This window comes from Vulpes vulpes, chromosome 12 (assembly GCF_048418805.1).
Source record: "Vulpes vulpes isolate BD-2025 chromosome 12, VulVul3, whole genome shotgun sequence".
NCBI lineage: Eukaryota > Metazoa > Chordata > Mammalia > Carnivora > Canidae > Vulpes > Vulpes vulpes.
The window spans coordinates 132,639,499-132,649,730 of record NC_132791.1 but is presented as its reverse complement, the minus strand read 5'-3'; positions in this window follow the sequence as shown (position 1 = coordinate 132,649,730).

The window sequence follows — 10,232 nt, the reverse complement described above, 5'->3', positions numbered from 1 at the left end:
CTGGGCTGAGCAGTCCATCACTCTTGTGTCTCTGGATGGAGGGTTCAGACGCTGTGTGTCCCCCAGTCCCCAGCCCTCAGCGGGAGCCTGAGTGCCTCTGCAGCAGCCCTTGGGTTGGGCAGCATGCACATCCACTCAGAGATGGGGCGTCTGTCCAAGCCTGTGGTCTTGGCCGAAGTGGGACGCTTATCACCGACGATGGTGTGGTCATGGTACTGATGGGCTGCATGGTCCCCGGGTTAGACTCACGGCGCCGAGAAAACCATCGCTCGAGGGGGGAAGAAATTGTGTGTGGTGTCTGGATGCTGGCCTCCCCCGGTGCAGTGCACCCTCCCCAGGGGACCTGGGGGCTCCATGCCCTGGTGGGGGGGGACGTACACTGCTGCTCCCCTCCACACACCCAACCCAGTAGAGAGGAGGTGAGTCTTGCTTGATGTGGGCACCTCCCTTGCTGATGGCAAAACATTGTCTTTTCCATATGAATAATGGGAGACATTTGGCTCGCTTGTAATCTTCTGAAAATTGTAGTCATAGGAACATGTGTTTTGTCTGTTAATAGTAGATTTTTTTCCCCTCTCAAAGACAACAGCCTGTTTTTTTTTTTTAAGATTTTATTTATTTATCCACAAGAGACACAGAGAGAGAGGCAGAGACACAGGCAGAGGGAGAAGCAAGGTCTATGCAGGGAGCCCAATGTGGGACTTGATCCCAGGTCTCCAGGATCACACCCTGGGCTGAAGAGTGGGCTAAACCGCTGAGCCACCAGGGCTGCCCATGACAATAGCCTATTTTACTATGTGTTCTTATCCCCTCACTGGGGCAACATCCATTGGATTTGCAACCTGACAGAGTCAGGAAAGGAGACAAAAATAAAATAAAAATAAAAAAAAAGCCTTGTCTTTGCTGCTGGTGAGAATCTTGGCTGCTGCCGCTGTCGCGGTAACATGGTGGCCAGATTCCTTGTGGCCAAAAATGGGAGTTTAGGACAAAAGACGAGTCTCTGATGGAAAGAAGTCACCGGTGACTGTACACAGCTTGGCAGGTGGTCTGCCCATATTTACCATCTTGCAAAGGAAAGAACCCGGGGCCTTAGGAGAGGTAACTCACGTGGAGGGATGCTGCGTGCAGGTGTGCAGGCAGATGTGAGGTGCCCCCTGCCCTGCTATGTGTGGCTATTACCCCAGCTTGGGGCCAATTTTGTCTCCCTTCTCTCTCTTTTTTGCAGGGGAGGGAGCAGAGGGAGAGGGAGAGAGACAGATCCCAAGCAGACCCCCCCACTGATCTCAGAGCCTGATGCAGGGGTTGATCATGACCTGAGCCGAAATCAAGAGTTGGATGCTCAACAGACTGAGCCACTCAGGCTCCCCTCCCTTCTCTCTCTCTTTTAATTTAATAGTTCCTGAGATATGATTGATACATAAACTCATATGATATTTACAGTGCATGTCGTGTAGCTTCGATACAGGTTTGCAGTGAGAGAGGCTGCCTTTCCTCCTGCTCCTGATGGTGACAGCTGATTTCGAATATGTGAGAGGCCATCCAGGGGCAGAGGGATCTTGTCAAGGGAGGGAAAGGCCTGGTCCCTGTGGATGTGAGGGCAGTGCACTTGCCCTGTCTTGCTGCTTGGAGTGGGGATGGCACGCACAAGTTCTGAGTGCACAAATCCATGAGGGCTTGGACATCAGGAGCCCAACTGGGTGGACGTAGGACATGAGCTGTGTTCCTTGGCCACACCCGACCCCACAGGGAGCCCTGGAGCACGGATGCCCATTAACACCATCCTGATTTTAGGTGAGGGGCTTCACACTGCCCGGGCATTGGATGCGGTCATCCCCTGGGGTGGGGGTTGGCCTTGGACAAGGGCTGTATAGGAGAAGAGCTCAAGCTGAGAGCCGTCGGCTGCCGGGGGGCCGGGCACTGGGAAAATGAGCTGGAATGTGGATGTGGACAGTGCCCTATGACACCTGCTGGGGTTGATGGCTTGATGAAGATGCTGTGACCTCCTCGTCACGTGACTTCCGATAACCTTTCCAGGACCCACGGGGTACAGTAGGATATAGAGTCTATGGAAGACCCCCTGTCGTCCCCAAGGGGCCCCCAGCCTGGGTTCTGGACGGAGCTCCCAAGCTCCTGGACCTGGGGTAGCAAGTGACCACAGGTTCCAGAAAGAACAGTGTATCCCTCAAGGCTCGTGCACAGCTACTAGTCGAAGCGTTCCTCTCGGAGTCAGATGCACGAGGAGGCGCAGACTGCCATCCCTGACAGGGTCTCCCTCCACGGGACAGGGACAGTTAGGACCCCTGATGGGATGTGCAAAGGCTCCTGCCTCAGAAAGGGGAGGGGTGAGGCAGCGAGGTCCCAGGGCCCAGAAGAAGCTCTGCCAGGGGTTACCTGGGGAGCAGGGTCTCTACCTGGTCCCTCTCCTTCCCTGTGTGGTCTTGGTGACCCGGTCTGGTCTCTCCCTCACTCTGCCCTTTACTGTCGCCAGATCTCTGTCTCTGTTTCTCTGCCCTTCACTGTTTCTCTCCCTCTTCTCCCTGCATGACCCCCCTCACTCTCCTCATCTCTCTCCTCCATCCCTCTCTCTCATTGTCCCTCTCTCCCCCTCCCCTCCCCTCCCTCTCCATCTTGGCCCCCACCCTTCCCTCTCTCCCTGTCCCCTCCCCCATCTCCTTCCTTTCTCCCCTTCTCCTCCCCTTCTTCTCTCCCATCCTCTGCCTCCTTCCCTCTCCTCCTCCCTTCTCCTCCTTCCCTCCCCTCCTTCCCTCCTAGCCCCCACCTCTCTCTCTCCCTTCTCTCCTCCCCCTGCCCCTCCCTCTCTCCCTTTCTTTCCCCCTCCCTCTTCTGCCAGGCCCAGAGCTCAGCTCTCTCCTAGAGCAACCCCCCCCTCCCCCCCCCCCCCCCCCCGCCCCCACAGGCAGCTCTCCGTGGTGCTGACGAGGACAGCGGTCCAGGCCTTCATCCCTCATCAGGGAACAGGATGGATGGTAGTGGTTTCCATTGACACCAGTCAGCAGGGACCCTTCATCTGCTGGTACAGGTTGAGGAGCTCCCCTGAATGGGACCAGCTTCTCTAGAGCACACAAGACCCCCGTCGGGCATGACAGCAGCTGCCTTTCTGCCGCCTTCCCCGCAAACCCCCATCCTGCCTCATACGTGCCCAACCAGCCTCCATGGGGGGCTGGAGCCGTGGGTCCTTCCTGGGCTCTGGACTGTGGGGAAGCAGATTGGAAGCGGATTTATTTCTCCTGCTCTAGTGGTGCATAGCAGCTCCCTGGTGAGGGAGCCAGGGGCTGGCCTTCTGGAGACACAGGCACTCTCTCCATGGAAACTCTTCCCAGGGAGAATGGTGGCAAAGAGCTGGGCCATGTTATCCCTCAAAGAAGCTTTCTTTAATATCACCTAAAGTGAATTAAGTGAGGAGGGCCTGGGGATTTCATCTCTCCTGATCCCTTTCAGCAGCTGATAGGTGGGGGGTGGGGCAGAGGCACCCTCAGGAAGAGGGAGGGAGCCATGATCTCAGAACTTAAAGCAGCCACGTACAGATTTCGGTACTGGCCCCACGGCTGATGCTGGGTGGTCTCGGGTGAAGGACTGCTGGGCGTCCCCGTCTGAGGCTGGGGCCGCACATATCTGCTCAGCTTCCTCATAAAGGCCTTGTGAGGTCCGACCAGAGAATGGGATGAGAGGATTCAGAAACTAAGTGCTGGGCACGTTCCAACAGCTCGCTTTATTGGAGTGTTTTCTGAGCCCAGACCCTGTGCTAGGCACTTTATGGGCATTAACATCCTAACAAGGTAGTTGTTACTATTGTCCCATTTAAGAGGTGAGGACTCTGAGGCCCCAAGGAAGAGCCATGTGGGCTGCCCAAGGCCCTCGGCCAGCAATGGGGATAGCTGAGAAATGAACCCAGGGCTGTTTGATGCCAAGTTCTCATCTCTTTCCTTGCACTTGCAGGGTGAGCTGTGGCCAGTACCCCTGCTGCCCAGGGGTCCCCGGTGGTCCCCACACACTAACAGGCCTGGGCGGATGGCAGGCCTTGAGCTGGCTGATCCACTCTGAGGTCAGAGAGGCATGACCTTGGACTTATCGGAGAGCATGTGGAGGAAGAGGATTTGGAGTTTCTCCCTCAGGGAGGGCGCCATCTGCTCCCTGCCCTTGCACATCCATCACCTTCAAAATTTGTGATGTTCACCAACACTTCTGGGCAACAGAACTTAAGGGCACCAGGCATCTGAGTCCTTATTTGTCCAGGGAGAGAGAGAGCACAGTTGTGCTGGAAAAGGATGCTTCTGAGAGCCCAGCAAGGGCCCAGCCCGAGGATCTGCAAACAGCCTGAGCTGCTTTTCCACCTTCTTCTTCTACTTACAGCATTGTCTTCCAGATTCAAGCTGCAGCCACCAACGAAAGGCTCTTGTCTCTGTTTAGAAAAAGTCAAATACGCTTTAAAGTCTTGGGTTCAGGGACACCTGGGTAGCTCAGTCAGTTAGGCATCTACCTTTGGCTCAGGTCATGACCCTGGGGTCCTGGGATCGAGTCCTGCATCGGGCTCCCCGCAGGGAGCCTGCTTCTCCCTCTGCCTGTGTCTCTGCCTCTCTCTGTGTCTCTCAGGAATAAATAAATTTAAAAATATGTGGTTAAACTCCCCTTGCTGCACCCCTCAGCTAGCCGTATTTTTAAAAAGCTCAGCAAATCTCTTGGAGCTTTTGGATCATTAAAAAACAACCTTAGGGTGACTCCATCCAGCATGGTCTGTCTGACTTCCGTGTGCCTGTGCTGGTAGGACTGGGAAGCACGACCCGTGGCCCAGCACTACGTGATGTTGTGTCATCTGTGTGTGAGATGCTGCACCTACTGGTTTGGATCGCTGGACTGATTTCTTTGCAGGGACGGGGATTCTCTTCCTGTGAGTTGCCTGTGGCTCCAGGTGCTCCCCACAGCAACTCTTGAGGCAACAGCTGCCCGGTCCACATGTGTGTTCTCAGCCACACATCACCCGCTGGGCTGTAGTTGGGGATCTGCCAGCCTCGGCCAAGCATGGCGCCAAGACTAGCCCTCCCTTACTTCAGCTTAGGCCGCCTCTCCACTCTTTCCTGTCCCTTCTGGTGGTTTTTAGCCTCATTTCCTGCTCCTCTATCAATGAGCAGGAGCAGCCAATCCCTATGGCCAGACAAATGTCCAGTGGCTGCGCTGTCCCAAGAGGCAATGGGTGGTGGCTCCTTAGAGTTTCCCTTGGAGACCAGGCCAAGTGTTCCCAGAACGAGTCACCAACGTGGAGCAAAAGCAGCAACGTGCACATCTCACTCCCTCGGGACATTTGGATTCTCCCAAAGCAGCACCACTTGCATGCAAGGACAAGCCAAGCACCAGGTCCTGAGCCCGGGGCCTCAGTATGTTCAAGTTCTGGGCTTAGTTTCTGCTCTGAATTCTGAGCAATTGCTCACTCCTGAGCCTCCTTCCTAGAAGAGATGCCTTGCCTTGCTCTGGCCTGTCCCTCATCTGACTGGCCCTGGCCTTGGTGGGGATGGGAAGCATCTGGGTTCGCTCTTTTTTTCTTTTTCACATTTTAAAAATAAAACTCATTTTTGGGGCTCCTGGGTGGCTCCGTTGATTAAGGATCCAGCTCTTGGTTTCGGCTCAGGTCATGATCTCAGGGTCAAGAGATGGAGCCCTACCCTGGGCTCTGTGCTTAGCAAGGAGTCTGCTTGAGATTCTCTCCCTCTCCCTCTGCCCCTTATCCTACTTGCTCGCTTTCTCTGTCTCTCTCAAATAAATATATCAATCATTAAAAAAGAAAACCCACCTCATTTTAGAATAATCTTTTTTTTACATAAAAGTTGCAGAGGTAAACAGAGAGTTTCTGTGCCCCCTTTACCCACTTCCTCTGGTGTTATTATGTCACAGAACTAGGTGCTTTTGGTTAAAATGAGGAAAGGTGTCCTCTGCGGCCCAATGCCATGAACTCTACTAGAGACTATTTTCAGATTTCACCAGTTTTTCTAATGCTGCCCTCCCCCTTTTCCCCTCCTGTCCCAGAATCCATTCCAGGGCACCACACCGTGTTTAGGAAAAGCATCTGTTTTTACTCCTGTGCCCTCAGTGTCCTGCCTGAGGCTCAGCACAGAATGCTCAGTATGCAAACGAATGAATGAGCAAGTAAATGCTAACAAAGGACAGATTGACTGTGACTGGGATTCACGGCCACTGGGGAGCCCGGACCTCGGACTGGGGAGAGCCAATGCAGGCCGCAAGCCATGAAGACAACCGGAAACCAGGGAAGTGCCATAGCTGGCTCGTCCCCACATGTGGGGCTCATTAGGAAATTTTCAGGAATCTTGTGATCCATTTGTTAAACACAGCCACCACTGAAAGTTTAATTATATAAACTCATATTAAGTAAATTGCATGAATAACAAAGGTGATATGTCCTCAGAACTCATCACTTCCTGATGATTTTGTTATGTCTTATTATCACATACGCTTTTGGGTTTTTTTTTATGTCTATTGAATGCATATGGTGGAAATACCATACAACGAACAACGTGCCACCAATCACATCTCTTCCCAACCGCATGTTCAGGGATATCACGTTGGTTGCTTTAAATGAGCACCCTAGTGGGAGTATTTATGCTACAGCATTGGCAGATGCTAAAATCAGGCTTTGATTCATATTATGGTTGATTGTCTAGGCTCGTGTAGGAGAAAGACATTCAGAAAATTAAACTCACTGCTTCTTCATGGCTCAAGGTTGCTGTCAGAAAACTGGTTATGTCACAAACAAAGGCAATAACGCTCCCGGGATTCAAAATTATCTTCCAACTTAGCAAGGATTTCACTGTGTCTTACTTGCTGCCATCAACAAGAACATCGACCAGTACTCACTGTTGGCGGTGCCTGCCAAGCAACAATTGCCAGCATGCTGTTGACTGTGTGTGCTGCTCATGGCGTCCAATCGGGAGAAGAGGCCAGCCGGCACCCTTTTCTTGCAGGAGCTGGAGGAGGCAGGCCGGATGCTCCCCTCACCTCCCCGCTCCGGCCACCACCTGCGCCCACAGGATGAGCTGGCTGTTGCAACATTGTGTATGGGGTTCCTTCATGGACCTTTGGGGAATAATGGCCGGTGTTTTATTCTGCTTCCTGACTCTCCTGCCTATTCCTCCTGGATCCACCTTAAATTTGGAACCTTTGCAGAATAGGGAATTCTGGGGGCACCTGGGTGGCTCAGCGGCTGAGCATCTGCTTTCAACTCAGGGAGTGATCCTGGGGTCCTGGGATCGAGTCCCACATCGGACTCCCCTCAGGGAGCCTGGTTCTCCCTCTGCCTGTGTCTCTGCCTCTCTGTGTGTCTCTCATGAATAAGTAAAATCTTAAAAAAGAAATCCTTCCTTCCTTAAAAAAAAAGGGGGATTCTGAAACCTGGAGCTAAGCTGCCACAGCCCCCCTCGCCGCCCCACATCCTCCCTGACCCTAGGGCCTGCGTGAGGCTGCGGTGTGAGCTTCCTGGGGAGTCACAGCGGTTCCGGGCCTGGTGAGCTCCCGTGCTGGCTGTCGCCACTACTTAGGTGGGTGCATGCTTGCCTCCAAGGCCAGGATCAGGGCTGTGTGGAGCGGAGCAGTTCACCGACAATCTGCCTTCGCCATCAATCCGGGCCCAGAGACGGCTCTTCGGTAGGGATAGATGGGATGACTTGTCTTAAAGGGCACGTAACTTGTCTTTCTGTGGACACTGCGTGCTCATTACCATGGTCACTATGACAGGGTGTCTGAGCGGAAGCGGTGAAGTGGCTACGGGAGAGACCATGAAGAATTCTGTCCAGTGGAGCGCTCTGGGGTGGGCTGGTGTGGGTCCCTGTGATGGGCCAGCTGGGTGCCGTCCGTCAAGGGAGATGGAGTAGACGCTTGGAAGTTTGCTGACACTCTGGCCCAGTGAGCAGGTTCCCCGAGTCCTCCAGATGGACTCCCTGTTGGGTTGTGTGCTGGCACCTGCCAAGGTTTCTGTGGCCCCCGCCAAGTGGGAAGGTTGCTGGTTCTGAGCTGCCGTGTCCAGGTCTTCCCTGGCTTGGCTGATGGGCCACATGGGAGTGAGTCGGGAGCTGAACTGAGGGGCTGCCATCAGGCATGACCTTGGCTGCTGGTCCCCTTGCTGGTGTCTGAGCTGGCCAAGCTGGGGGCATGGGTGAGGCAGTTCTTGGGAGATAGGCCCTGCACAGGATGGAAGGGGACAGGATGGGTTGGGTTCCGCCGGCCAGCAGGATGTTGCCCTGGATGTGTCTCCCATTCCCTCTCATGGAGTGTGCTCTGGAAACTCCCCTGGTGCTTCCTGAGACCATCACGCACCAAGCACTGCAGGACTGCACGTCCTTGCCCTGTGGCTGACATGACCACGTGAGCCCATTGGGCCGAGCAGGGCTGCTGGAGGTGCCGATGGGGGTGCTACCTCCATCTGCCCCGGCCAGGCCTGTAGCCCTGCTCCATCTGGCTTCCGACCTGTGTGATTCCCTTGGTCTGGTCCCTGCTTTGGGCTTCCGGCAATATCTCCTTCCCCAGGGAACTGCCACGCTTGGTGTCTGGTGTGTGCTCTGCGCACAGACCTGCAGGGGGCGCTTCTGGGTGGCCACCAGCCCCCCACCCCCGCCCCCGCCCCAGGCCTCCTTGGCTTTGCTGGCTGAGGACAGTCCTTACAACATCAAGTCCTCCTGGACCATCCTGGTGCTGCTGCCTTATGGAGCAGACTGTCTCTCCTTAGGGGGCAGACAGGGGCCCGTATGTCCCTTCCAGGCAGCTGCTTGGGGGTCCACTCCCACCCTCTTCTTCCTGTCTCATGCCTCCTCTTCTCCAGGCAAGGATAGTACGATTGCAGGACTCCAGGACGTTGTTCCGTCCTTAGGATGCCCGAGGCTGTCCAGAAGTGCAAGCCAACCGGTTGCACCCCGTGGATGGCTTCCCCCTTCCAAGCTCCTCAAGCCCCAGTAGCCTCAGACCAGAGGCCGGGAGGTCATGCTGTCTGTTTTCTCCCTTAATGCTCAAACCTACACCTTAAATCTTGTTGCTATAATGCAAGGAGAAGCCCACACCTGGGATTGCGGGTCCTGGGAGCAGGGAGAAGAGAGGACTTCCTGGCCATGTTCTGCCTGCCCTTCCAGGTGTGAGCAGAGGCCGTGGCCCAGCTGCATGTACTGGGATGCATGCACACTCACCCCACATACATGTTACAAGGAATGGCTGCGTGGTTATGGAGGTTGACAGGTCCCACAGCCTGCGGGGTGAGTCGCTGAGCTAGAGCCAGGAAAGCTGATGGTTTAGCTTCTGGCTGAGTCTGAAGGCCTGAGACCTGAGAGGAGCTGCGTGTCAGGCTGAGCCCCGATGTGAATGCAATCAAGTGGTGTGGGACTGCGGGGTGTCCTCTCCTGCTGGGGGAGCATCAGCCTTTGCTGGTATGCTGGCTCAATGGATGGGGTGCAGGGGTGGGGGGCACCGGGGCCCAGGACGTGGTTCCCACCAGCATCTGCTTCGGGGAGCTCACGCTCTGGGTCATGGGTAGTGGACAGAGGTAATGGGCTCTGGGGGCCGCCCCCCAATGGCCACCGAGGACTCTTGCCCCATCCTGCCCCTCAGCCATCTGTGGGGTCACCACTGTGGGTGTCCCTCCACCGTCCTGTGCCCTTTGCCCCACCCTGCCCTCCAGGTCTGCCTGTCCATCTCGGGGTGGCGGGGAGGCCCATCCCTGTGCCCCTCTCTACCAGCAGAGACTCTCACATCCTCAAATCCAGCTTCTGAACCGTCTCTGCCTAAAACCCTACTGTCAGAGTGAAGTGATCACCCGTGTCACCCCCCTTGACGTCACACAGCTCGTGTCCTCCTGATTTAATAGCCTTGACGATTGCTAGTCGAGGGCTGTGGCTGCTGCGCGTGGAGCCCACTGTGGGGCAGGTGTCGAGCCCAGCTCCTGTGGGCAGCATCCCTACAGGGGCCTTCCGTGACACCCAGAAGCAGGTGTTGGGTCCCCTGTGTGCACATGAGGAAGCAGAAGATGGCAGGGAGGTTCCAAGCGATGCTCCCAGGTCACGGGGCGGGAGGTGGCTGCAATCTGATATCCACGTGAGAGGACCTGCCTGTTTCCTGTGAGGAGGGGCTCAGCCAACGCTGGTGCCCTGGGCTGGGGCAGCAGGGAGGTGGTGGGGTCGGGGGTTTGTGGGTCTGGGTAAGTGTGGCTGCTTTTCAGAAGGTGGGAG